We start from the raw sequence: 24,423 nt of genomic DNA, 5'->3' as shown, positions 1-24,423 counted from the left end.
AGTAGTAGATGCAGGCAGGAGTCGGTCTACTTGACACGGACGTGCTGCCTATGTTCATGATCATTACCTAAGATGTCATCATAATTATGCTCTTTTCTATCAATTGCTCAGCAGTAATTTGTTCACCCTCCGTAATACATGCTATCTCGAGAGAAGCCACTAGTGAAACCTATGGCCCCGGGTCTCTTTTCCATTATATTAAGTCTCTTTTCCATATTGTTGAATCTCGTTTACTATTTTGCAATCTTTACTTTCCAATCTATACAACAAAAATACCAAAAATATTTACTTTATTATCTCCATTAGATTTCACTTTTGCGAGTGACCGTGAAGAGATTGACAACCCCTTTATCGCGTTGGTTGCAAGTTCTTGATTGTTTGTGCAGGTATTCGGTGACTTGTGCATCATCTCCTACTGGATTTGTAACATCCCAAATTTTCAATTCGGAATGTTATACAAACAGATCATCATTGCATATCATATTTTATTGCATTTTGTTTCGATCCTAGAAATTCTACGCAACTCAAGGACCCACGGAGAGAGTTGGAAATTTCGATATTTTCATATTTGAGTTTTCTCAAATTTTGGAAGTAGGATCATTTGATTTTATTTATTTTATCTTCAATTATTTCAATTATATAAATATGAGAGAGGGAATAAAATGACTTTCCCAAAATAAAGAAATATTGAGGATGTAATAAAAAAATCAAATAAGTTTTTATTTTGGATTTGTTTGGCTATTTTATTTTGAATTTAGGAAAAATGCCTATTTTCCAAAATTGCATTTAGGCCCAAATAAATGTTCATCTAAACCGGCTTGATTTTAGAAGCCAGCGAAAATTTATTTCGGGATTTTTGGAGTCCGTTTAGTATTTCTTTCGTTTGTTTTTCTGCGCGATAATTATTTAAAAAAAACTGGAACCGACTTCGGCCGTAACTGGCCAGGACTCCGCCTGGCCGAGTCTTTGTATAGCGCGCCCCGGGCCCGGCCCCAGCCCAAACCGCTGCCCCAGCCCAACTCGCCACCGCCGCCGCCAAAACCCTAACCCTAGCCGAACCCCGCTGCCGCGCCGCCCGCCGCCGCCGCCGCTGCTGCCGCCACCGCCGCCGTCGCCGCCGACAGCCGCCGCCACCGCCGGACCCCGCCGCCGACGCCGCCGGAGCGGCCGCCACCGCCGACACGCACCCCGAGGTTGACCTCGCCGCCGCTGTTTTTTTAGAAAAACCGCTCGGTTTTTCCGTCGGTTTTTCATCGGTTTTTTTTAGATTCCGTTTTTTTCGTTAGATCGGCTTTTCTTCCGGTTTGGATTAATTAGAGAACGTTCACTCGTTCGTTCGTTTTAACGAACGCGTTCATCGTTTAGATCCAGATAACGAACGTTCGTTCATTAATCTGTTCATCGTTGTTCTTTTTCTCGGATTTATTCCGCAATTTTTCTGATCGCGATTTCTGATCCGATTTTCATTTTAGTTTATATTTTCGCTCGTTTATCGGAATCAGGCGATTCAATTGCCTAGAGTTTCATCTCGAAACCCTCTTTCAGAATAATCTACTCAAACCAGTTTTTGCTTCTGTAAAATTTGACTTAGGTCCAGATTAGTAAACGAAGCTTGTTTCTTTCGCCGTTTGAGTTTTGTTTCTTTGTTCGATTTGATTCTTTTTGCAAACCGGAGTTCTTCAGTTGAACTTTCTGGTTTGACCTTTTATTTGAGTTTTACCTGTGCATTAGATGAGTACTTATTGTATGCTTATTTGTTTGTTTGCTTGCTGGCGATAGAGTACCCGGACTGCGTCGCTTGTTACTTCGAATCCCTAGGTTACGCGGATCATCAGCAAGGCAAGTAACACTTTGATTATATCCCTTATTACCCAGTTTTTATGCATTAGTTTCAACCCAAACAATTGCATGATTAGGATCTGAATTAAATTGTGGGTTTTGCGAAGTAGATTGAGGTAGTACCTATTACCTGTTTTATTGTCAAACCCTTGGGAGTTACTTCTACGTTTGCTTATTATGCCATGCTATGCTAGTAGACGTGGATTGGGTGAGTGAATTTCCATGACAGATGTGAGATTGTTAATTAATGGTTTATTTAAGGTGGCAACATTAATACACATCTGGGTGGATTGAGGTACCTGGTTATTCCAGGATTGCCTGTCTAGGCACCTGGGTAGACCAGGATTGCCTGTTTTTTTATGGACCGCCACCCAGGCTCAAAGGGATCATAAGATTATTCATGCTAGAAACTTCTGTGTGCAGCCACATGCTATTATGGGCTCTAGCATAGTTGACTAAGTCGTGCGAACTCTTACAGTGGTAGACTAGCAGATGTAGGGCAAAGTAGGTGTACCGGTCTATCCATCGTAAGGTGCTAGCGCTTCTAAAAGACTATGTCTCGGTCATTCGTTTCTCAAACACCATGTAGTGCGAGAAAACCAATGGAGGAGATCGACTCATGTGGGGAAAAGTGTGCAAACCTCTGCAGAGTGTATAAACTAATCATGATTAGCCGTGTCCCCGGTTATGGACATATTTGAGTATCTAGTACTTGGATTATCATGTGAATCTCATCATGTTACTTAAATTAATATTGTTGGGTTTGTTTAATGATGATGCTTAATTGGGATTGAGGATGCTGTCAACCATTCTCAATGTTTAACAACCACCATGATAGTTAAATAATTTTATTCGTTTGCAGTAGGGAAAAACTGGCTTTACGCAAAAACTTTAACCATAGAGCTATCCACCAAGCCATATAAGCAAGTAGTATAGCTTTACTCTTTCATTATTCTCTATGTGTTACTTTGCCAGCATATTCCATGTGCTGACCCGTTTTCGGGTTGCAATGTTCATGTTGCAGACTTTTTAGTCGACGAGTAAGATGCCTTAGGATCATGGTTCTATACTCAGTGATGCCGTTGGAGTTGATGGACTCACTTATCTTCCAAGACTTCTGTTGTTATCATTATTAGATGGCCTTAAGCCATATTTATTTTAATAAGTTCTCTTTGGAAACATTCGATGTAATAAGTGTGTGATTGCTACTCTATTATAAATCCTTCAAGTACTGTGCGTGTCAGCATTATTGATCCAGGGATGACACTGATGCACAGAGATCGGACTGTTTGAGTCTGGTTGCTACAAGATGGTATCAGAGCACACGCTGACTGTAGGACACGACCACTAAGCAAAAAGCCATAGATCACTACTCTCTCTTCTCATTCTAACTCCTCATCTTTTCTATTCTTCTAGCATGGCAGATGCAAGGAACAAGTTCATGCAACCGGATGAAGATACACCCTTTGGACGACACCTGAAGGAAGTAACCAAGTACCTGAAGATTGGAGTACCAAGCTTCACCGGAACCTACAACGCCACTTTACCTGAAGAGGAGCGCTGGATGATTCAAGTTCAAGTTCCAGGAAGGACGTTCATGCCAGTCACTGAGCCTATAGAGTTTTCCTTTGATGCACCAACCTGGAGTTTAGGGAAGAACATGGCAGCTCACATCACCATGGGACGCATTGGAGAAGTTTATCACAAGGAGCTTAAGGATACTACCTACCAGATTTGTGGGCGCCGAGATGAGCAATGGGAGATGATCAGCACCAGGAAAGACAGATAGTTGCAGCTTTCATCCAGGAGTTAAACCAGCACATTCGACGCCAGGAGAACCAGATGTGTGCTGGCATGATGGATCTTAAGAAGGCCATGACCAAGATCACGGAACTGGAGGAAGAACTCAAGTCTACACGCGATGGATATGAGGAGGAAATGTCGACTCTAGTCGAGAAGAATGATGATCTGAAGAAGAAGCTAAGAGTGTTTATGGGATTTCCGGCAACTGGAGAAGACAAAGATTGCACTTGTCCCGAGAACTACATCATCATCGATGATACCGACTCGGACCCGGATGATAGTGATGATGACTATGTTGATGAAGCTGGAGCAGATATCATGGAGTCTTCAACGGAACAGTTTTTCTAGTATACCACCATAAAGTAGTAGAATTTCCCTCCATGTAGTTATTATAGTCTAAGAACTTTGTAATGATAGATAGACCGTTGTATGCCCTTGCTTGTTTGAATGAAGTGTTTTGATTGCTATTTGTCTCATGTGCATATGGGTACTGTTTTCCCCTTAGACCACATTCTATTCTGTATTCTCGTCTTTTCTAAACCCTCAGATGCCTCCGAGACGTGACAACGGATTTGCTTTTCCACCGGAGCTCACTCAGTTGATCCAGCAGCAGAATGCATTGTTGCAGATACTAGTCCAGAATCAGAATCAGGGCAACAACAACAACAACAATCCACCACCACCACCACCTGCTGATCACTTAACCCGTTTTCTTAGGCTGAATCCACCGGTGTTCTCCAGTAGCACCGAGCCGATTGTTGCAGATGATTGGCTTTGCAAGACAGCCAGGGAGTTAACCACTACAGGATGCACATATGCGGAGAAGGTGCGATTTGCCGCACATTAGCTTGAGGGACCCGCGGCATCATGGTGGGAGAATATCACAGCCACTTATCCAGTAGACACTATCACATGGGATCAGTTTCAGCAGGCTTTTCATACTGCCCATGTTTCAGCAGGAGCTATGGCCATGAAAAAGCGTGAGTTTCGCAACTTGCACCAGGGAGGAAGAACCGTTGGCCAGTATGTGGATGATTTCAGTAAGCTAGCACGTTATGCCCCAGATGACGTCGCTACGGATGCAGCTAAGCAAGAGAAGTTTTTGGAGGGGTTGAATGATGAGTTGAGCATGCAGTTGATGGTAGCAAGTTTCAACAACTACCAGGAGTTGGTATATCGTGCTCTTATGATTGAAGGGAAGTAGCAGCAGATTGAAAACCGCAAGAGGAAGTATGGACAAGGGAAGTACAATTCCAGAGCTCAGCAGAAACCCCGTTTTACTCAGAAGTCAGGAGGACAGTTTCAGCATACCCATGGAGGAGGTAGCTCGCACAATCACAATGGTCCCAAGAATCGTACCGGGAATGGAGGAAGTAGTAGCCAGCACCGTACCAACCCCTCAACACCAGCCAAGAAAGTTCCGAGTCAAGTCAATTGTTTCAAGTGCCAGAAGACCGGTGTCGGTGTACTAGAGTAGGGGTACCCTAGTACCCCGAACTTGTGCACGGGCAGTCGCAGCATCCCGCGGCAAGGCTTGCCGGGTGACCGCCAAGACCCTCCGTGGCTCCCTTGAAGACCATTCAAGAACAAAGTACTCAAACCAAGGCCCCGGCAAGAGGAGCTTGCCGGGAAGGCCAACCAAGGCCCCGGCAAGAGGAGTTTGCCGGGAAGGCCAACCCAGGCCCCGGCAAGAGGAGCTTGCCGGGAAGAGACAAGACCCCGGCAAGAGGAGCTTGCCGGGAAGGCCACTCAAGGCATACCAAGGAAGCTTGCCGTGACGCGTCCTGCGTCCTGGCAAGGCTCGGTGAGCGGCAAGCTCCCAAACACGACAAGACGACAACCGCAGCAAGGAGCTTGCCGCGGGAAACCGCCACTTCGTGCCTGCGCTCCAGCACACCTGCTAATGTGTCACTCTAGGACTCTCCCAAGCACACGTGGCGGGAGGCTATGCAGCTAGGGGTGCGAGGTGGCAAGCGGAGATGAAGAGAAGGCCATCGTGGCAAATGGTGGCGCTCCTAACGGTCACTTTTTGCACTGTTTAAGCAACTCAGACAGGCATTTAATGCCCTTGTCCCCTGCCGTCAGAGTTAGGTAGGGTGCACTGTATCCACAGTAGCGGTAGCTGCACCTACCGCGTCCTTTTCCATTTTTACCCTTCTTGTCTACGTTGCCCCCTGTCGGTGACCCCTTGAGAGTATAAAAGGAGGCCCAGACGCAACGTAGAAGGGGTTCAGCTAGTTCGGCCAGTTCGGCTCATTCAACACCAGGAACACTCTCACGCTCAGTCTGGCAGCGTCCGTCGCTCCTGAGCAAGAATTCAATACACTCAAACAAGCAGCAGTAGGGTTTTACGCATCCGTGCGGCCCGAAGCTGGGTAAAAACCGCTCGCGTGTACCGCCTTGATCCGCTCATTGTGCGACCTCCGCCCCCCGCCGAACCGAAAGGGGCCCTGTCCCCATAGGTGTTGGTGGAATCAGCCTCCCCGACATCTCTGGCGCACCAGGTAGGGGGCGTCGAGATCGTGCGAACCCGATCCGGCGTGCACACGAGCTAAATCTTCATCGTCTTCACCGACATGCCACCGAAGAAGAAGGCTTCGGGGGCAACAGCCCCGTCTGCGTCACTTCCACCACCTCCGGAGCAGGCGGACGGTGGAGTGGACGCCGGCGGAAGAATGGACATCGACGAGGGTGCCCACAGCGCTGCCAAGTCCAAGGACAAGGCCGCGCAGACCTCGGCGTCCATACGCCCACCGCCCCCATCTCAGGAAGGGCGGGACCAGCAGCGTCATAGCGTTCGCAGCACCATACGTCCGCTAGCCCAAGATCAAGCTGGTGGTTCGCGTGGCGTTCAAGACCAGCATGCACGCCAGCATGCTGGCCCCAGTGAGGTGTGGTCGCCTGGACGGCACACTGCTCCTTCTAACTTGGTTAGGAGTCCGAGCATGCCCCGCTCCTCGCACCGTTCACCTCTGCCGCCCACCACGCCGGCGGAAGCCTTGGCGCGGGCCCAGCTACTCCTGGATTATCCTCCGACGCCGGACAAGACCGACGAATGGAGGGCCACTATCCAGAGCCTCATCGGCTTCGCCAACGGCGACACTGCACAGCAACCAAGCACCTCGCTGCCGCGGTAGGACAGCCGGACGCGAGCCGATGGCAACAAGACCAGGGGAGGTGCGACTTCCATGCACTCTCCACTATGAAGGCCAAAGTCGCCGACTCGCCGGGTCCACCCCGACAGCGGCTCCACCGCGTCGTCGGACCTACGAGCTCGTCGCGACCAGCGCCAAGTTCTCCATGAACGACAACAAGAAGACGCTCGAACCCGCATCGAGTGCCAAAGAGAAGCGCGATGTCAATCCGACAAGCGCGCTGGGCCCTCTGTTGACATGCATGCGCCAGGGGAACCAGGCGATCTTCCGTACGCGGTAGGTTGTCCTGCATTCACCCGTGAGCTGCGGCAAGTCCAGTGGCCCAGCACAAAGAATTTCAAACCAGACGTACCAGAGAAGTACGACGGCAAGACGCATCCGTCGGAGTTTCTCAGCATCTACACCATCGCGGTGCAGGCTACCGGGGGACGGGACGACAAGATCCTTGCCAACTACTTCCCGCTGGTACTCAAGCCCAATGTCAGATCCTGGCTCATGCACTTGCCGGACAACTCCATATCCTCCTGGGCTGATCTGTGCCATCAGTTTGTCGGTGCCTTTACAGGCGGCCACAAACCACATGGCCAAGAAAGCGATCTTCATCTGCTCGCCCGGAAGGAAGGAGAGCCACTGCGCAAGTACATTCAGAGATTCAGCCGTGTACAGCACAACATCCCAGACGTCCACCCCGCCGCGATCATTAGCGCGTTCCATCAGAACGTGCGAAACCGAAGGATGAGGGAGGAGATGGCGATGTGTAAGATCAGAGACGTCAGTGAGCTTTATGCCCTGGCCGACAAGTGTGCACGCGCTGAAGAGGGGCGGAGGCTCCCCAGAGAGGATACAGGAGCAGGAGGATCTGACAGTGAGGATGCCGCCCCGACAAGGAAAGGCCGGCGGCGGAACAACAGAAGGAAAAAGGGCAAGGAAGTGCTAGCTGTCGAGCAGACCGGCAACGGAGGTGGCGCCAAGGAAGCTAACGCTGGTGGCTCCGACAAGGAGGCCCAGCCCGTGGCGGCCGCCGACAAGCAGGACGGCTCCGACAAGCAGTATTGTAAGATCCACCGCACCAGGGGTGACGATCTCTAGAATTGCAAGAAGGTTGGGCAGCTCGTTGAGCTACAGAAAGCTGAGTACGAGCGGCGCGACAAGGAGAAGGCCCAGGAAGGTGCTGGTGGATCCGGCAAGAAACGTCTCGGCCGAGGAGGACGCCGCGGCAAGGCCAAGCAGCAGCAAGGAGATAGACTTCCCCGCGGCCGCGACAAGGATGAAGATGACGATGACGACGAAGACATGGATGATGACGAGGCCGACGAGCAGGAATTTCAGAAAGCCACAGAGGTCCTGTGCGTTGACGGTGGTGCTTCTATGCATACTTCGCACCGCCAACTCAAGCAGTGGATGTGGGAAGTGAATGCAGCAGAGCCATCCTTAGAGTCACGCAAGCCTCTGAAATGGTCCAGCACGCCTATCATCTTCGACATTGAGGATCACCCTGATCGCGTAACTACGGTCGGGTGCTTGCCGATGTTGGTTTCACCAACTTTCCGCAACCTCCAGGTCACGAAGATGCTAGTTGACGGCGGGGCCGGCTTGAATCTGATCTCCTCCGCGGTCCTTCAGAAACTCCAGATCCCTGACAGCGAGCTCGAGGAGACCGACACATTCCAAGGAATCAGCCCGGGAAGAAGCAAGCCGAAGGGAAAGATCACGCTGCCGGGCACATTTGGCAGCAAGATGAATTTCAGAACTGAGAGGGTCACATTTGACGTTGCCACTTTTCCATTGCCCTACAATGGGATCCTTGGCCGTCCAGCGCTCGCCAAGTTTATGGCAGCCTCTCACTATGCATACAACATGCTCAAGATGCCAGGCCCGATAAGTGTCATCTCTGTCCCCGGCGACAAGAAGGATGCCCTTATCTGCGCCGACAAAATCTACCGAGAAGCAGCAGCCGCAGCTGATCACAACATACTTGCCGCTGAAGCTCCCGGGGGGAAGAAGAAGACAAAGTCCGGCAAGAGCTCTGATGCCCACTCCGGCAAGCGCACCTCTTCGGAGTGCTGCGCTACCGTCGAGGACACACCATCGAGCTCCACCGGCAAGTGCAAGAAGACGATGGCAGCTCCACCCGAGACCAAGAAGGTGCCCGCCAAGAAGGACGACACTGGTGGTACCTTCACCATCAGTGCCACGCTTGACCCCAAATAGGAAAGCGTGCTCGTTGCTTTCCTGCGGGCGAATGTCGACGTGTTTGCATGGCAACCGTCTGATATCCCCGGTGTTCCCAGGAAAGTAATCGAGCACCACCTTCCCGTCTGTCCTCATGTGCGGCCCGTCAAGCAGAGAGTCAGGAAGCAAGCGGTGGAGCGCCAAGAGTTCATTGCAGAAGAGATCAGGAAATTGGAAGCAGCAGGCCTTGTCAGAGGAGTGCTCCATCCCACGTGGTTGGCCAATCCTGTAGTCGTGCGCAAGGCGAACGGGAAATGGAGGCTTTGTATAGACTTCACTGATGTCAATAAAGCTTGTCCCAAAGATCCATTTCCCTTGCCGCGCATTGACCAGATTGTTGACTCCACAGCTGGATGTGATTTGCTTTCATTTCTTGATGCATACTCAGGATACCATCAGATCTTCATGGCAGAAGAAGATGAGGAAAAAACCGCATTTATCACCCCTTGCGGCACATACTGTTTTATACGGATGCCCTTTGGGTTGAAGAATGCTGGTTCAACATTTGCAAGGGTAGTCCATGTCGCTTTTGAGACACAGATACACAGAAATGTGAGCCTACATGGATGATATAGTGGTCAAGAGCAAGGACAAGGCTACCCTGATCCAAGATTTAGATGAAACTTTTGCAAATCTGCGCAAGATCAACCTCAAGCTCAATCCTGAGAAGTGCATGTTTGGAGTCCCTTCCGGCAAGCTTCTCGGGTTCTTTGTGTCTCAGCGGGGAATTGAAACCAACCCCAACAAGATCAAGGCCATCAAGCAGATTGAAGCACCGAAGCGCGTCAAGGATGTGCGAAGGCTTGCCGGTTGCATGGCTGCTCTCAGCAGGTTTATCTCTAAGTCTGCTGAGCGCGCCCTGCCGTTTTTCAAAATATTGAAAAAGGCAGGTCCAATGAAATGGACTCCGGAAGCGGAGGCTGCGCTGCAGGACTTGAAGAGGTACCTGTCCTCCACTCCAATACTTGTCGCACCTAAGCCACAAGAGAAGTTGCTGCTGTACCTAGCGGCAACCAATCAAGTGGTTAGTGCTGCGTTAGTAGCGGAGAGGGAGGCGGACGATGAGCCAGCAACCGCGGCAAGTGAATCCAACGACAAGCAGGGGGCTTCTCCGATAAGCTCTGGTCCCGACAAAGTTGAATCTGCGCAGACGTGCAAGGAGGTGCAGAAGAAGATGGTGCAGCGCCCAGTTTACTTTGTCAGCTCCCTTCTCCAGGGGGCTAGGTCGAGGTACTCTGGTGTGCAAAAATTGCTTTTCGGCCTTCTCATGGCCTCGAGAAAGCTGCGCCATTACTTCCAGGCACACGCGATCACAGTTGTCACTCGCTTTCTGCTGAAGAGGATACTGCAGAATCCAGAAGCAACAGGCAGGATTGTCGAGTGGGCATTGGAACTGTCAAGCTTTGGCCTCAAGTTTGAGAGCACTGCAACGATCCAAAGCAGGGCATTGGCAGAATTCATAGCAGAGTGGACGCCAACTCCAGATGAAGAAATTCCAGAGACGAGCATCCCCGTCAAGGAGACAAGCAAAGAGTGGCTGATGTACTTTGGTGGTGCCTTCTCGCTGCAAGGCGCCGGTGCTGGCGTGCTGCTTATCGCACCCACCGGAGAGCACCTCAAGTACGTAGTCCAGATGCACTTTCCCAAAGAGCAAGCAACCAACAATACTGCAGAGTATGAAGGATTGCTTGCCGGCCTCAGAATCGCAGCCGACCTTGGGATAAAGAAACTCATTGTAAGGGGTGACTCGCAGCTTGTTGTCCGCCAAGTGAACAAGAACTACCAGAGTTCATTGATGGAAGCTTACGTTGATGAAGTGAGAAAGCTAGAAGCACACTTTGACGGCCTGCAAATGGAACACGTTCCGCGAGCTCAGAACGACATTGCTGATGGCCTGTCAAAGTGCGCTGCACTAAAGTTACCTGTGGAACCAGGGATCTTTGTGCTCAAGCTGACTCAACCATCCATAACACCATCAACTGGACAGAATAAGAAGAGGAAGTTGATTTCTCGTGACTACTTTCCGGCAGAGCTTCCCGAAGCCGCCGCCAAGAAGGTCCCCAAGATCGACGCCAAGAGTGCTGAGGAGCAGCTGCTCCGGCGAACCTCTTGGTTTGTTCCGTTGAAGCAGACGCTCCCGACAAGTTTTGCTCCGGCAAGCTTGCCGGGGAATATCATGCTCCGGCAAGCTTGCCGGGGAATATCATGCTCCAGCTGAACCGCAGGTTCTTGCTGTAGAAGCGGATGTTCCCGCAGCAACAGATACGCCTTTAGTCCTTGTTGTCGAGCCACAAGCTCCAGCATGGGCGCAGCAGATTGTCCATTTCCTTCAGACAGGAGAGCTTCCCTAAGAGCAAGAAGAAGCTGAAAGAGTAGCTCGGCAGTCAAGTATGTACAAGTTTGTCGACAACACACTGTACAAAATAAGACTCAACGATGTGAAATTGAAGTGCATTCGCCGGGAAGATGGACAACAGCTGTTGGCAGAGATACATGGAGGCATATGTGGTCACCACATTGGCGCAAGAGCGCTTGTCGGCAAAGCATTCCGACAAGGCTTCTTCTGGCCGACAGCCCTCCAGGATGCAACTGCACAAGTAACCAAGTGTGAAGCGTGCCAGTTCCATTCCAAGCAGATACACCAGCCAGCTCAAGCTCTCCAGACGATCCCTTTATCCTGGCCATTTTCGGTCTGGGGGCTCGACATCCTTGGCCCCTTCCCCCGAGCTGTCGGGGGCTTTGAGTTCTTGTACGTTGCAATCGACAAGTTCACGAAGTGGCCGGAAGTGGAACCAGTGAGGAAGGTGACAGCACAGTCAGCAGTCAAGTTCTTCAAGTCGATTGTTTGCCGTTTCGGGGTTCCTAACAGGATCATCACCGACAACGGCATGCAATTTACGAGCCGCACCTTCATGCAGTATGTCCAAGATCTTGGCGCCAAGATCTGCTTCGCTTCTGTTGCTCACCCGAGAAGCAACGGTCAAGCGGAGAGGGCAAATGCTGAAGTGCTGCGAGGCCTCAAGACCAGAACTTTCGACAGGCTGCACAAGTGCGGAAGAAACTGGATCGAGGAGCTGCCGGAGGTTCTTTGGTTGATCAGGACGACGCCAAATCGAGCCATTGGCCAGACACCCTTTTCTCTAGTCTATGGAGCAAAGGCAGTTCTCCCCACGGAACTCGTTTACGGGTCACCTCGAGTGCTCGCTTATGATGAGCTCGAGCAAGAGCAGCTGCGGCAAGATGACGCGCTGCTCCTTGAGGAAGACCGTCTCCAGGCTGCTGTGCGAGCCGCTCGCTACCAGCAAGCTTTGCGTCGCTACCATAGCCGCAAAGTTAAAGCCAGGAGCTTCGAGGAAGGCGACCTTGTTCTTCGGCGCGTTTAGTCCGCCAAGAATTCCAACAAGTTGACGCCAAAGTGGGAAGGCCCTTATCGGGTGAAACGAGTCACTAGGCCCGGCGCTGTCCGCCTTGAGACCGAAGATGGCACTCCGGTGAGCAACTCCTGGAACATTGAACATCTTCGTAAGTTTTACCCATAAGGAGCAGTTGCCGGAAGCTTTTCCGGCAACCACCTTTTGTACAAGTCTTGCCGCTGTTGCATGTAATCCTTTGTACAAAGCCGGGCGCAGACCCCGTGCACCAATAAAGCTCATGTGCCCCGCACATCTTGTCAGTTTTTTATGCTATAATCCTTTTTCGCATATGTTATCTGACACTTTGTGCAGCACTAGACCCCGGTAAGCAATAACGAGCCCAAGGCTCCATATCATTACTTTATTTCTCTGTTTCTTTCTCAAAAGAAGGAAGGTTCCCTCGCCCACAAGGTTTACCGGGGGGGGGGGGGGAAGGAGAATATAATGGTGTGGACCAGGCCGTTCAAGAAAGTTTCTCCTTGTCGGGAAGCAGACGACAAAAAAAAGCTAAGTTGCTAAAGCTTGAGCAATCAGTTTTTTTAAGTTTTTGAGTTATTTTCCTTGAACGACAGTGCTTTGTATGGAAAACCTGTGCGCGGAGGAACCAACTCGTAGCTGGTTGCGCCTTTACTTTGTTTCGAGTCTGCTCAACAACTTAAGTGAGCTGCTAGCGCCCTTACTTTGCTTCGAGTCCGCTCAGCAACTTAAGTGAGCCGCTAGCGCCCTTACGTTGTTTCGAGTCCGCTCAACAACTTAAGTGAGCTGCAACTAGTTGCGACAAGGTTGCTTGTCAGTAGCGACCCCGCCAGCAGGCTGCTGAAGTTCCGCACTCGGCGCTCGCGGCAAGGGTACCTACGCCGGCAAGTTTCCCTAGAAAGCGTAGGGAGGGACCATACAAAGCCAAGAGTCGAGTAAAGGAAGTAACACATCAATTTTTTGCCTAAGATAGAGTTATATTACAAAAATAAAGTGTTCCCATGACATGACTGGCAGCGACAAGAGAAGAAGAAAACAGACGGCACCTGGGCCCCGGCGAGCCAGTATCGCTGGGGGCTGCGAGTGCCAAGAATCGTCCACGGCAAACCAGAGTTGCCGGGGGCTGCAATATCAGATAAGTCTTTCATCCCTCATCATGCATCCTCTTATGGACTGGGGAATGCGAAACCGCGTTTCTTCCCAAAAACTACCATGCTCCCTCAACTCTAGGCCCTGGGGCTCGTTCCCGGGGCCAAGTTTGGTCGTAGTCGCGGCAGCAAAGGGATGAAACGAGGAGACCGCACCCACCTCGTTCCCGCCTCCGTCAAAGGCGTGAGAAAGGTCGAGCGACGTGGGAAGGCGGCAGGGCTTGTTGCCGGGAGATGAAACGTCTGTCCGAGGGACACCAAGGGTTTGCTCCTTGACGTGGGTTCAACTCACGAGACAAATAACCCGGCAAGCATCCCCTTTTCATTAAAAAACATCCCACTCAGGTACATCCCATAGAGGATGAAAAACATGAAAGAGAGGATTACAAGTTCTAGATACAGCTAAGGCCCGAAGGCTTACAAATTAAAAAGATAAGATGCCCGTAATCCCTTTCCTGTCCCTCTCCTCAGGAGGCAGGTCAAGGAGGCGAAAAGGGCAAAAGGAGTGCCTAGGCGAGCTACGGGTGCCAGAAGACACCAAGAGAACTCCCGGGGGCCGTCCGAAGGCTGGACGGCGATGGCGGCGCCGGAAGCGGGGCTCGAAGATGGGGCGGCAGGACGTCAGCACGCTGTCGAGGGCACCACGCCCTCGTACTCCGACCTGACGGCCTTGTCGCCAGCCCTCTTCCCCTTCCGCAGCCTCCCTACGCCAGCCGCCCAAGGAGACGACCCCGGGGAGTTCAAGGAGCCGGCGACACGGATGATGGGGCCGCCGGTGCCGCGCGAAGCGGCGCCCGACGCCTAGTCGGACCCGCTACCCCGCCGCCCGCTACCCTCGTCGTCGCTGTCGCTCTCCTCCTTGTCACTCTCGCTCGAGGAGGAGCCTTCGCTGTCGGAGGAGCTGTCCACGCAGCACTTCGCCCGAGTGCCGAAGCACCCGAAGACCTTGACGAAGAGGAGATCGCCCTCCATCAACTTAAAATGGAGGGTGAACCCCTCCATCAAGCTGTGGATGCGGGCGAACGTCTTCCACCCTCGATCAAGATACATCAAAGTAGGGGCTGGGAATGCAACGCGGACTCGCGTGCCGCTGATCCCACAGCCCCTCATGTGCAGTCTCAGTGTCTCGGGCGGGTCCAACTCCATCGCGCGCGCAAACGGAGCTGGAAGCCGGAGGCGACGACGAGGCGCCCGGCGCAGCCTGACGAAGAACTCGCAAGGGTCGTCCCCTATATGGACCGCCGTGGGGGGAGGAGCCGCCGGCGGAGGTGAAGCTGACGCGCCGCCCCGTCCGCCTCTTCCCCGAGCGCCTCGACCTCGTCCTCGACCTCGTCCGCGACCTCGCCCCCTCCCTCTTCCCCTTATGGCTGGCTCTGCCACCACGAGCGCGGAAGATGGAGAGATGCGCTGTCTGGCGGCGACCCTCGCCGCCACCGATGAAGGGCCTGGGTTCCCTTTCTCCATGGCGAATGAGAGAAAGGGGAGCAGAAGCTGAAGAAAGGAGGAGATGAGAGAGTGCGGTTTCCTGTGCTCCCCTCCCGCTCTTTATAAAGGAGCGAGGTGGGGGCTCGGCCGCCCCGCTCAGCGAATCAAGGCACGGGAAGAGCAGGGAGTCAGGGCCATCCCACTGCCTCTGCTCGCGACGGCCCAGTTTCCCACTTCCACCGTCCGCGACCCCAAGCGCATGGGAGCCGCGTGGCGGAGATGCAGAACCAAGGCGACGGGTGAGGCGGCCTCGCTCCGCCCCGTGATCGCGGGGAGTGGACGTCCCGAAAACCGTGCACCGGCCCCGTCCAGTAAATGCACCACGCCCCCACGCCTACCTCCGTTTAGGGAGGAGGGCGTGAACCGTCCCCATCATCGTGGCCTGACGCATGCTCGAGGGGCTTAGCCCCGCGCACGCCGCCCGCATCACCCACGATGCCGCGTTTGACGCGTGCTGTTCTGGGCGTGCGCGATGGGAGCGGAGAGCTATGCGGCGTGACCTAGGCCGCGCGTGCCCGTGCACTGTTTTGGGCCTGGCCCAACAGCGCTCGGCACCGTGTATGGCCCAGGCCCGGGGGCTCCTGTCGGTGTACTAGAGTAGGGGTACCCTAGTACCCCGAACTTGTGCACGAGCAGTCGCAGCATCCCGCGGCAAGGCTTGCCGGGTGACCGCCAAGACCCTCCGTGGCTCCCTTGAAGACCATTCAAGAACAAAGTACTCAAACCAAGGCCCCGGCAAGAGGAGCTTGCCGGGAAGGCCAACCAAGGCCCCGGCAAGAGGAGCTTGCCGGGAAGGCCAACCTAGGCCCCGGCAAGAGGAGCTTGCCGGGAAGAGACAAGACCTCGGCAAGAGGAGCTTGCCGGGAAGGCCACTCAAGGCATACCAAGGAAGCTTGCCGTGACGCGTCCTGCGTCCCGGCAAGGCCCGGTGAGCGGCAAGCTTCCAAACACGACAAGACGACGACCGCGGCAAGGAGCTTGCTGCGGGAAACCCCCACTTCATGCCTGCGCTCCAGCACACCTGCTAACGTGTCGCTCTAGGACTCTCCCAAGCACACGTGGCGGGAGGCTATGCAGCTAGGGGTGCGAGGTGGCAAGCGGAGATGAAGAGAAGGCCATCGTGGCAAACGGTGGCGCTCCTAACGGTCACTTTTTGCACTGTTTAAGCAACTCAGACAGGCATTTAATGCCCTTGTCCCCTGCCGTCAGAGTTAGGTAGGGTGCACTGTATCCACAGTAGCGGTAGCTGCACCTACCGCGTCCTTTTCCATTTTTACCCTTTTGTCTACGTTGCACCCTGTCGGTGACCCCTTGAGAGTATAAAAGGAGGCCCAGGCGCAACATAGAAGGGGTTCAGCTAGTTCGACCAGTTCGGCTCATTCAACACCAGGAACACTCTCACGCTCAGTCTGGCAGCGTCCGTCGCTCCTGAGCAAGAATTCAATACACTCAAACAAGCATCATTAGGGTTTTACGCATCCGTGCGGCTCGAAGCTGGGTAAAAACCGCTCGCGTGTACCGCCTCGATCCGCTCTTTGTGCGACCTCCGCCCCCCGCCGAACCGAAAGGGGCCCTGTCCCCATAGGTGTTGGTGGAATCAGCCTCCCCGACAACCGGACATTACGCCAATGAATGTCCTAAAGGCCAGACTGGGAATGGCAATGGAAGCTCTAGGAAGAAGCCGAACCCTTTCAACAGAGGACAAGTGAACCACGTTAGCGTGGAGGAGGTTGAAGCTCAGCCAGATGCAGTAATAGGTAAGTTTTTGGTTAAGTCATTTACTGCACTCGTTCTTTTTGATACTGGTGCATCGCATTCATACATATCAAGGGGATTTGTGGAGAAGTATAGACTGCCCACTAGGGTTCTAAAAACACCCATGCTAGTAACCTCACCGAGAGCAGAGTATATGGCCAGTCGAGGATGTTTTCAAGTTCCGTTGGGTATCGGAAAGCATGTTTTCCCCACGGATTTAATCATTTTGGAATCCCAAGGTTTGGATGTAATTCTGGGTATGGATTGGCTATCAATGTATGGAGGAAACATTGATTGCGCCAGTAAGTCGATTCTGCTTACCACCCCAGAAGGGAAAAGGATAAGGTATGTATCAAGTCATGAGCCGAGGAGAATGCACGTAAATTCCTTATCAGGAGTTGTGCAGGAGGAAGTACCAGTAGTGAAGGATTTTCCGGATGTATTTCCGGAGGAGTTGCCAGGCATGCCACCAGACAGAGTCATTGAGTTTTTGATCGAGCTATTGCCAGGCATAGTGCCAATATCCAAGAGACCATACAGGATGCCCGCAAAAGATTTGGAGGAGATTAAAAGTTAGATTAAGGAGTTACTGGATAAGGGATACATTCGCCCAAGTTCTTCACCTTGGGGATCACCAGTACTTCTAGTGGAGAAGAAGGACGGATCATTAAGGATGGTTGTTGATTATCAAGGATTAAATGCAGTAATCATCAAGAATAAGTACCCACTGCCAATGATCAATGATCTGTTTGACCGACTACAAGGAGCAAAGGTGTTTTCCAAGATCGATTTGCGATCAGGGTACCATCAGTTGAAGATTCGAGAATAGGATATACCCAAGACAGCTTTTACCACTAGGTATGGGCTGTACGAGTATACCGTTATGTCATTTGGTCTGACTAACACACCTGCATATTTCATGAACATGATGAACAAAGTATTTATGGAGTTTCTAGATAAGTTCGTCGTGGTGTTCATTGATGACATCTTGGTCTATCGAAGAACGAAGAGGAGCATAAGGAGCACTTGCGTTTGGTATTGGAGAAGCTCAGAGAACACCAGTTATATGCCAAGTTTAGCAAATGTGAGTTCTGGTTGAAGGAAGTTGGATTCCTCGGACATGTTATATCCGGAGAGGGTATAGTAGTAGACCCCACCAAGGTTGTCACCGTGACTAATTGGGAAGCACCAACGACAGTTGGGGAGATCAGAAGTTTTCCTGGACTAGCGGGATACTACCGGAGATTCAGTGACAATTTTTCAAGGATTGCAAAGCCCATGACGGAGTTGTTGAAGAAGGATACCAAGTTCAATTGGACGGAGGAATGTGAGGCCAGTTTCCAGGAATTGAAGAAACGTCTAGTTACCTCACCAGTGTTGATTCTGCCAGATCAGACTTAGGATTATGAGGTGTACTGCGACGCTTCACGACGAGGTCTTGGAGCAGTACTTATGCAGGAAGGAAGAGTTGTTTCGTATGCGTCACGACAGCTTAAACCTCATGAGTTGAATTATGCCACACATGATTTGGAGTTAGCAGCCGTAGTGCATGCATTGAATACGTGGAGACATTTTCTTATCGGAAATCATTGTGAGGTGTACACGGATCACAAGAGTTTGAAGTACATCTTCATGTAGAAGGAGTTAAATCTCAGGCAAAGGAGATGGTTGGAACTCATCAAGGATTATGATATGAGATTGCAGTATCACCCCGGAAAGGCTAACGTAGTAGCCGACGCGTTGAGCCGTAAGAGCCATGTTAATACACTCATGACCGCAGGACTACCAAAGGAGTTAACCGAGGATTTCTGCGAGCTATGTTTAGAGATAGTTCCGAGAGGCTATGTAGCAACATTGGAAATTCAGTCGACTTTGATGGATAAGATCAGAGAAGCTCAAAAGACTGATAAGGAGATTGCAGAGATAAAGGAGAGGTTGAACAAGGGAAAAGCCAAGGAATTTCGTGAGGATGAGCATGATACCCTCTGGTTTGAGGACCGCGTTTATGTACCCAATGACCCCGAGATCAGGAAGTTGATTTTGCAAGAGGCCCATGATTCGCCGTATTCAATTCACCCAGGGAACACCAAGATGTACTTGGATTTGAAGGAGACTTTCTGGTGGACCAGAATGAAGAAGGACATTGCCGAGTATGTAGCAGTTTGTGATGTGTGTCAGAGAGTTAAGGCAGAGCATCAAAAGCCAGCAGAATTGTTGCAACCATTGCCGATACCCGAATGGAAGTGGGATAAGCTAGGCATGGATTTTATTACGGGATTGCCCAAGACTCGTTCAGGCTATGACTCGATTTGGGTGGTAGTCGATCGTTTGACGAAGGTAGCTCATTTCATCCCAGTGAAGACTACTTACACCAGTGCCAAGTTGGCCAAGATTTACATGACGAGGATCATATGTCTGCATGGAGTTCCAAGGAGCATTGTATCGGATAGAGGAACCCAATTCCCCTCAAAGTTCTGGAATCAGTTGCATGAAACCTTGGGTACCAGGTTAGAGTTCAATACCGCTTTTCATCCGCAGACAGATGGACAGACCGAAAGAGTCAATCAGATTTTAGAGGACATGCCGAGAGCTTGTGCGCTAGATTATGGATCTAGTTGGGACGACAATTTACCGTATGCGGAGTTCTCTTACAACAACACCTATTCATAGCCAACCCGAATCTCGAGGGCGAGATTCATCTTAAGGGGGGTAGGTTTGTAACATCCCAAATTTTCAATTTGGAATGTTATACAAATAGATCATCATTGCATATCATATTTTATTGCATTTTGTTTCGATCCTAGAAATTCTACGCAACTCAAGGACCCACGGAGAGAGTTGGGAATTTCGATATTTTCATATTTGAGTTTTCTCAAATTTTGAAAGTAGGATCATTTGATTTTATTTATTTTATCTTCAATTATTTCAATTATATAAATATGAGAGAGGGAATAAAATGACTTTCCCAAAATAAAAAAATATTGAGGATCTAATAAAAAATCAAATAAGTTTTTATTTTGGATTTTTCTTGCTATTTTATTTTGAATTTAGGAAAAATGCGTGTTTTCCAAAATTGCATTTAGGCCCAAATAAATGTTCATCTAAACCGGCTTGATTTTAGAAGCCGGGGAAAATTTATTTCGGGATATTTGGAGTCCGTTTAGTATTTCTTTCGTTTGTTTTTCTGTGCGATAATTATTAAAAAAACCGGAACCAACTTCGGGCCGTAACCGGCCAGGACTCGCCTGGCCGGGTCTTTATATAGCGCGCCCCGGGCCCCACCCCAGCCTAAACCGCTGCCCCAGCCCAACTCGCCACCGCCGCCGCCCAAACCCTAACCCTAGCCGGACCCCGCTGCCGTGCCGCGTGCCGCCGACGCTCGCGGCTGCCGCCGCCGCCGCTGCTGCCGCCACCGCCACTGTCGTCGCCGACATCCGCCGCCACCGCCGGACCCCGCCGCCGACGCCGCCAGACACCGCCGCCATCGCCGGAGCCACCGCCACCGCCGACCCGCACCCCGAGGTTGACCTCGCCGCCGCCGTTTTTTTTAGAAAAACCGTTCGGTTTTTCCGTCCGTTTTTTTAGATTCTGTTTTTTTCGTTAGATCGGTTTTTCTTCCGATTTGGATTAATTAGCAAACGTTCACTAGTTCGTTCGTTTTAATGAACGCGTTCATCGTTTAGATCCAGATAACGAACGTTCGTTCGTTAATCTGTTCGTCGTTTTTCTTTTTCTTGGATTTTTCCGCGATTTTTCTGATCGTGATTTCTGATCCGATTTTCGTTTTAGTTTATCTTTTCGCTCGTTTATCGGAATCAGGCGATTCAAGCGCCTAGACTTTCGTCTCGAAACCCTCTTTCCAAATAATCTACTCAAACCAGTTTTTGCTACTGTAAAATTTGACTTAGGTCCAAATTAGTAAACGAAGCTTGTTTCTTTCGCCGTTTGAGTTTTGTTTCTTCGTTCGATTTGATTCTTTTTGCAAACAGGAGTTCTTAAGTTGAACTTTCTGGTTTGACCTTTTATTTGAGTTTTACCTGTGCATTAGATGATTACTTATTGTATGCTTGTTTGTTTGTTTGCTTGCTGGCGATAGAGTACCCGTACTGTGCCGCTTGTTACTTCGAATCCCTAGGTTACGCGGATCATCAGCAAGGCAAGTAACACTTTGATCATATCCCTTATTACCCAGTTTTTATGCATTAGTTTCAACCCAAACAATTGCATGATTAGGGTTTGAATTAAATTGTGGGTTTTGGGAAGTAGATTGAGGTAGTACCTATTACCTGTTTTATTGTCAAACCCTTGGAAGTTACTTCTACGTTTGCTTATTATGCCATGCTATGCTAGTAGACGTGGATTGAGAGAGTGAATTTCCATGACAGATGTGAGATTGTTAATTAATGGTTTATTTAAGGTGGCAACATTAATACACATCTGGGTGGATTGAGGTACCTGGTTATTCCAGGATTGCCTGTCTAGGCACCTGGGTAGACCAGGATTGCCTATTTTTTTATGGACCTCCACACAGGCTCAAAGGGATCATAAGATTATTCATGCTAGAAACTTCCGTGTGCAGCCACATGCTATTATGGGCTCTAGCATACTTGACTAAGTCGTGCGAACTCTTACAGTGGTAGACTAGCAGATGTAGGGGAAAGTAGGTGTACCGGTCTATCCATCGTAAGGTGCTAGCGCTTCTGAAAGACTATGTCTCGGTCATTCGTTTCTCAAACACCATGTAGTGCGAGAAAACCAACGGAGGAGATCGAGTCATGTGGGGAAAAGTGCGCAAACCTCTGCAGAGTGTATAAACTAATCATGATTAGCCGTGTCCCCGGTTATGGACGTTTTCAGTATCCAGTACTTGGATTATCATGTGAGTCTCATCATGTTACTTAAATTAATATTGTTGGGTTTGTTTAATGATGATGCTTAATTGGGATTGAGGATGCTGTCAACCATTCTCAATGTTTAACAACCACCATGATAGTTAAATAATTTTATTCCTTTGCAGTAGGGAAAAACTGGCTTTACACAAAAACTTTAACCATAGAGCTACCCACCAAGCCATATAAGCATATAGCATAGCTTTACTCTTTCATTATTCTCTATGTGTTACTTTGCCAGCATATTCCATGTGCTGACCCGTTTTCGGGCTGCAACTTTCATGTTGCAGACTTTTCAGTCGACGAGTAAGATGCCTTAGGATCGTTGTTCTATACTCAGTGATGTCGTTGGAGTTGATGGACTCACTTATCTTCCAAGACTTCCGCTGTTATTGTTATTAGATGGCCTTAAGCCATATTTATTTTAATAAGTTCTCTTTGGTGACATTCGATGTAATAAGTGTGTGATTGCTACTCTGTTATAAATCCTTCAAGTACTGTGCGTGTCAGCATTACTGATCCAGGGATGACACTAATGCACAGAGATCAGACTGTTTGAGGTCTGGTCGCTACAGGATTGATACCTTGGTTCTCAAAACTGAGGGAAATACTTATGCTACTTTGCTGCATCACCCTTTCCTCTTCAAGGGAAAACCAACGCAAGCTCAGGAGGTAGCAAGAAGGATTTCTGGTGCAGTTGCCGGGGAGATCTACGCCAAGTCAAGCCATACCAAGTACCCATCATAAACTCTTCTCCCTTGCATTACATTATTTGACATTCGCCTGTCGCTTTCCTCTCCCCACTTCTAAAACGATTTTCAAAAACCTTTGCCTTTTTTCCACCCCTCTTCCGTTCGCCTATTTTCGCTTGCTTCTTGTGTGCTTGTGTGTTGGCTTTGATGGCTCTGCCAAAAAGCGTTGATCCTCACCTTAGGAGGTTGGAAGAAATTGAAAACAACGCTAGAAGTTTTATTGCTTTGCAATTTGAGCATAATAATTTCTTCAGAAACGAGCTAAAAGAACAAAAAAAACTTATGGAGTACATGAATAAAGAGCTCGATGATATGTCTAAGGAATTTTATGGTTTGAAATCTCCGTTTGCTCATCTTGAAAAATTAGTAGGCCAAATCTCTGATAAACAAGCTACTTTAGTTAATTAGATGGCCGCTAAACCAGAAAATCTACATAATAATGATGAAGATCTAAAAGTGATTGATGTGACTCCTATTAAATCTTTGTTTTCCAATGTGAATCTTGATAAAGATGGGACTGTAGATGAGTCAACTTTAGTTAAAAGGCGTCCCAATGATTTGCAGTTTTTAGATCTAGATGCAAAAGTTGATAAAAGTGGGATTGAAGAGGTCAAAACTTTAAATAACAACGAACCCACTATTTTGGATTTCAAGGGATTTAATTATGATAATTGTTCTTTAATAGATTGTTTTTCCTTGTTGTAATCCGTGTTAAATTCTCCTCATGCTTATAATCAAAATAAAGCTTTTACTAAACATATTGTTGATGCTTTGATGCAATCTTATGGAGAAAAGCTTGAACTAGAAGTTGGTATTCCTAGAAAACTTTATGATGAGTGGGAACCTACTATTAAAAATAAGATTAAAGATTATGAATGTTATGCTTTATGTGATTTGGGTGCTATTGTTTCCACGATTTCAAAAACTTTATGTGATGTGCTAGGTTCCTGTGAATTTGATGATTGTTCTTTAAATTTGCATCTTGAGGATTCCACCATTAAGAACCTATGGGAAGGATTAATGACGTTCTTATTGGTGCAAATAGGAATTATGTGCCCGTAGATTACATTGTTCTTGATATAGATTGCAATCCTACATGTCCTATTATTCTTGGTAGACCTTTCCTTAGAACGTGCAATTATTGATATGAAATAAGGAAATATTATATTCCAATTTCCGTTAAGGAAGGGCTTGGAACACTTTAAATTGCCTTATGAATCTATTATGAGAGCCACTTATGGATTGCATACCAAAGATGACAATACCTAGATCTATTCGTATTTTTATGCCTAGCTAGGGGCGTTAAACGATAGCGCTTGTTGGGAGGCAACCCAATTTTATTTTTGTTCTTTGCTTTTTGCTCCTGTTTAGTAATTAATAATTCATCTATATTCTGTTTATATGTGTTTTTATGTTTTAGTTAATGTTTGTGCCAAGTAGAACCTTTGGGAAGACTTGGGTGAAGTCTTTGCGATCTTGCTGTAAAAAACAGAAACTTTTGCGCTCGCGAAAATAGCTGCCATGTTTTACAGAAGAGTGATTTTAGGTTGATTCTTTTTTTAATAATATTAATAGACAAATTCCTCACATCCAGAAATTTATTTCAGAATTTTTGGAGTAACATAAGTATTCGAAGGTTACAGATTGCTACAGACTATTCTGTTTTTGACAGATTCTGTTTTTCGTGTGTTGCTTGCTTATTTTGATGAATCTATGAGTAGTATCGGGGGGTATGAACCATACAGAAGTTGGAATACAGTAGGTTGAACACCAATATAAATAAATAATGACTTCATTACAGTACCTTAAAGTGGTGGTTTATTTTCTTATACTAACGGAGCTCATGAGATTTTCTGTTAAAGTTTTGTATTGTGAAGTTTTCAAGTTTTGGGTAAAGATTTGATGGATTTTGGAATAAGGAGTGGCAAAAGCCTAAGCTTCGAGATGCCCAAGGCACCCCAAGGTAAAATTCAAGG

The sequence above is a fragment of the Triticum dicoccoides genome, chromosome 1B, assembly GCF_002162155.2.
Source record: "Triticum dicoccoides isolate Atlit2015 ecotype Zavitan chromosome 1B, WEW_v2.0, whole genome shotgun sequence".
Taxonomy (NCBI): Eukaryota; Viridiplantae; Streptophyta; class Magnoliopsida; order Poales; family Poaceae; genus Triticum; species Triticum dicoccoides.
Note: the sequence above shows the minus strand (reverse complement) of the source record.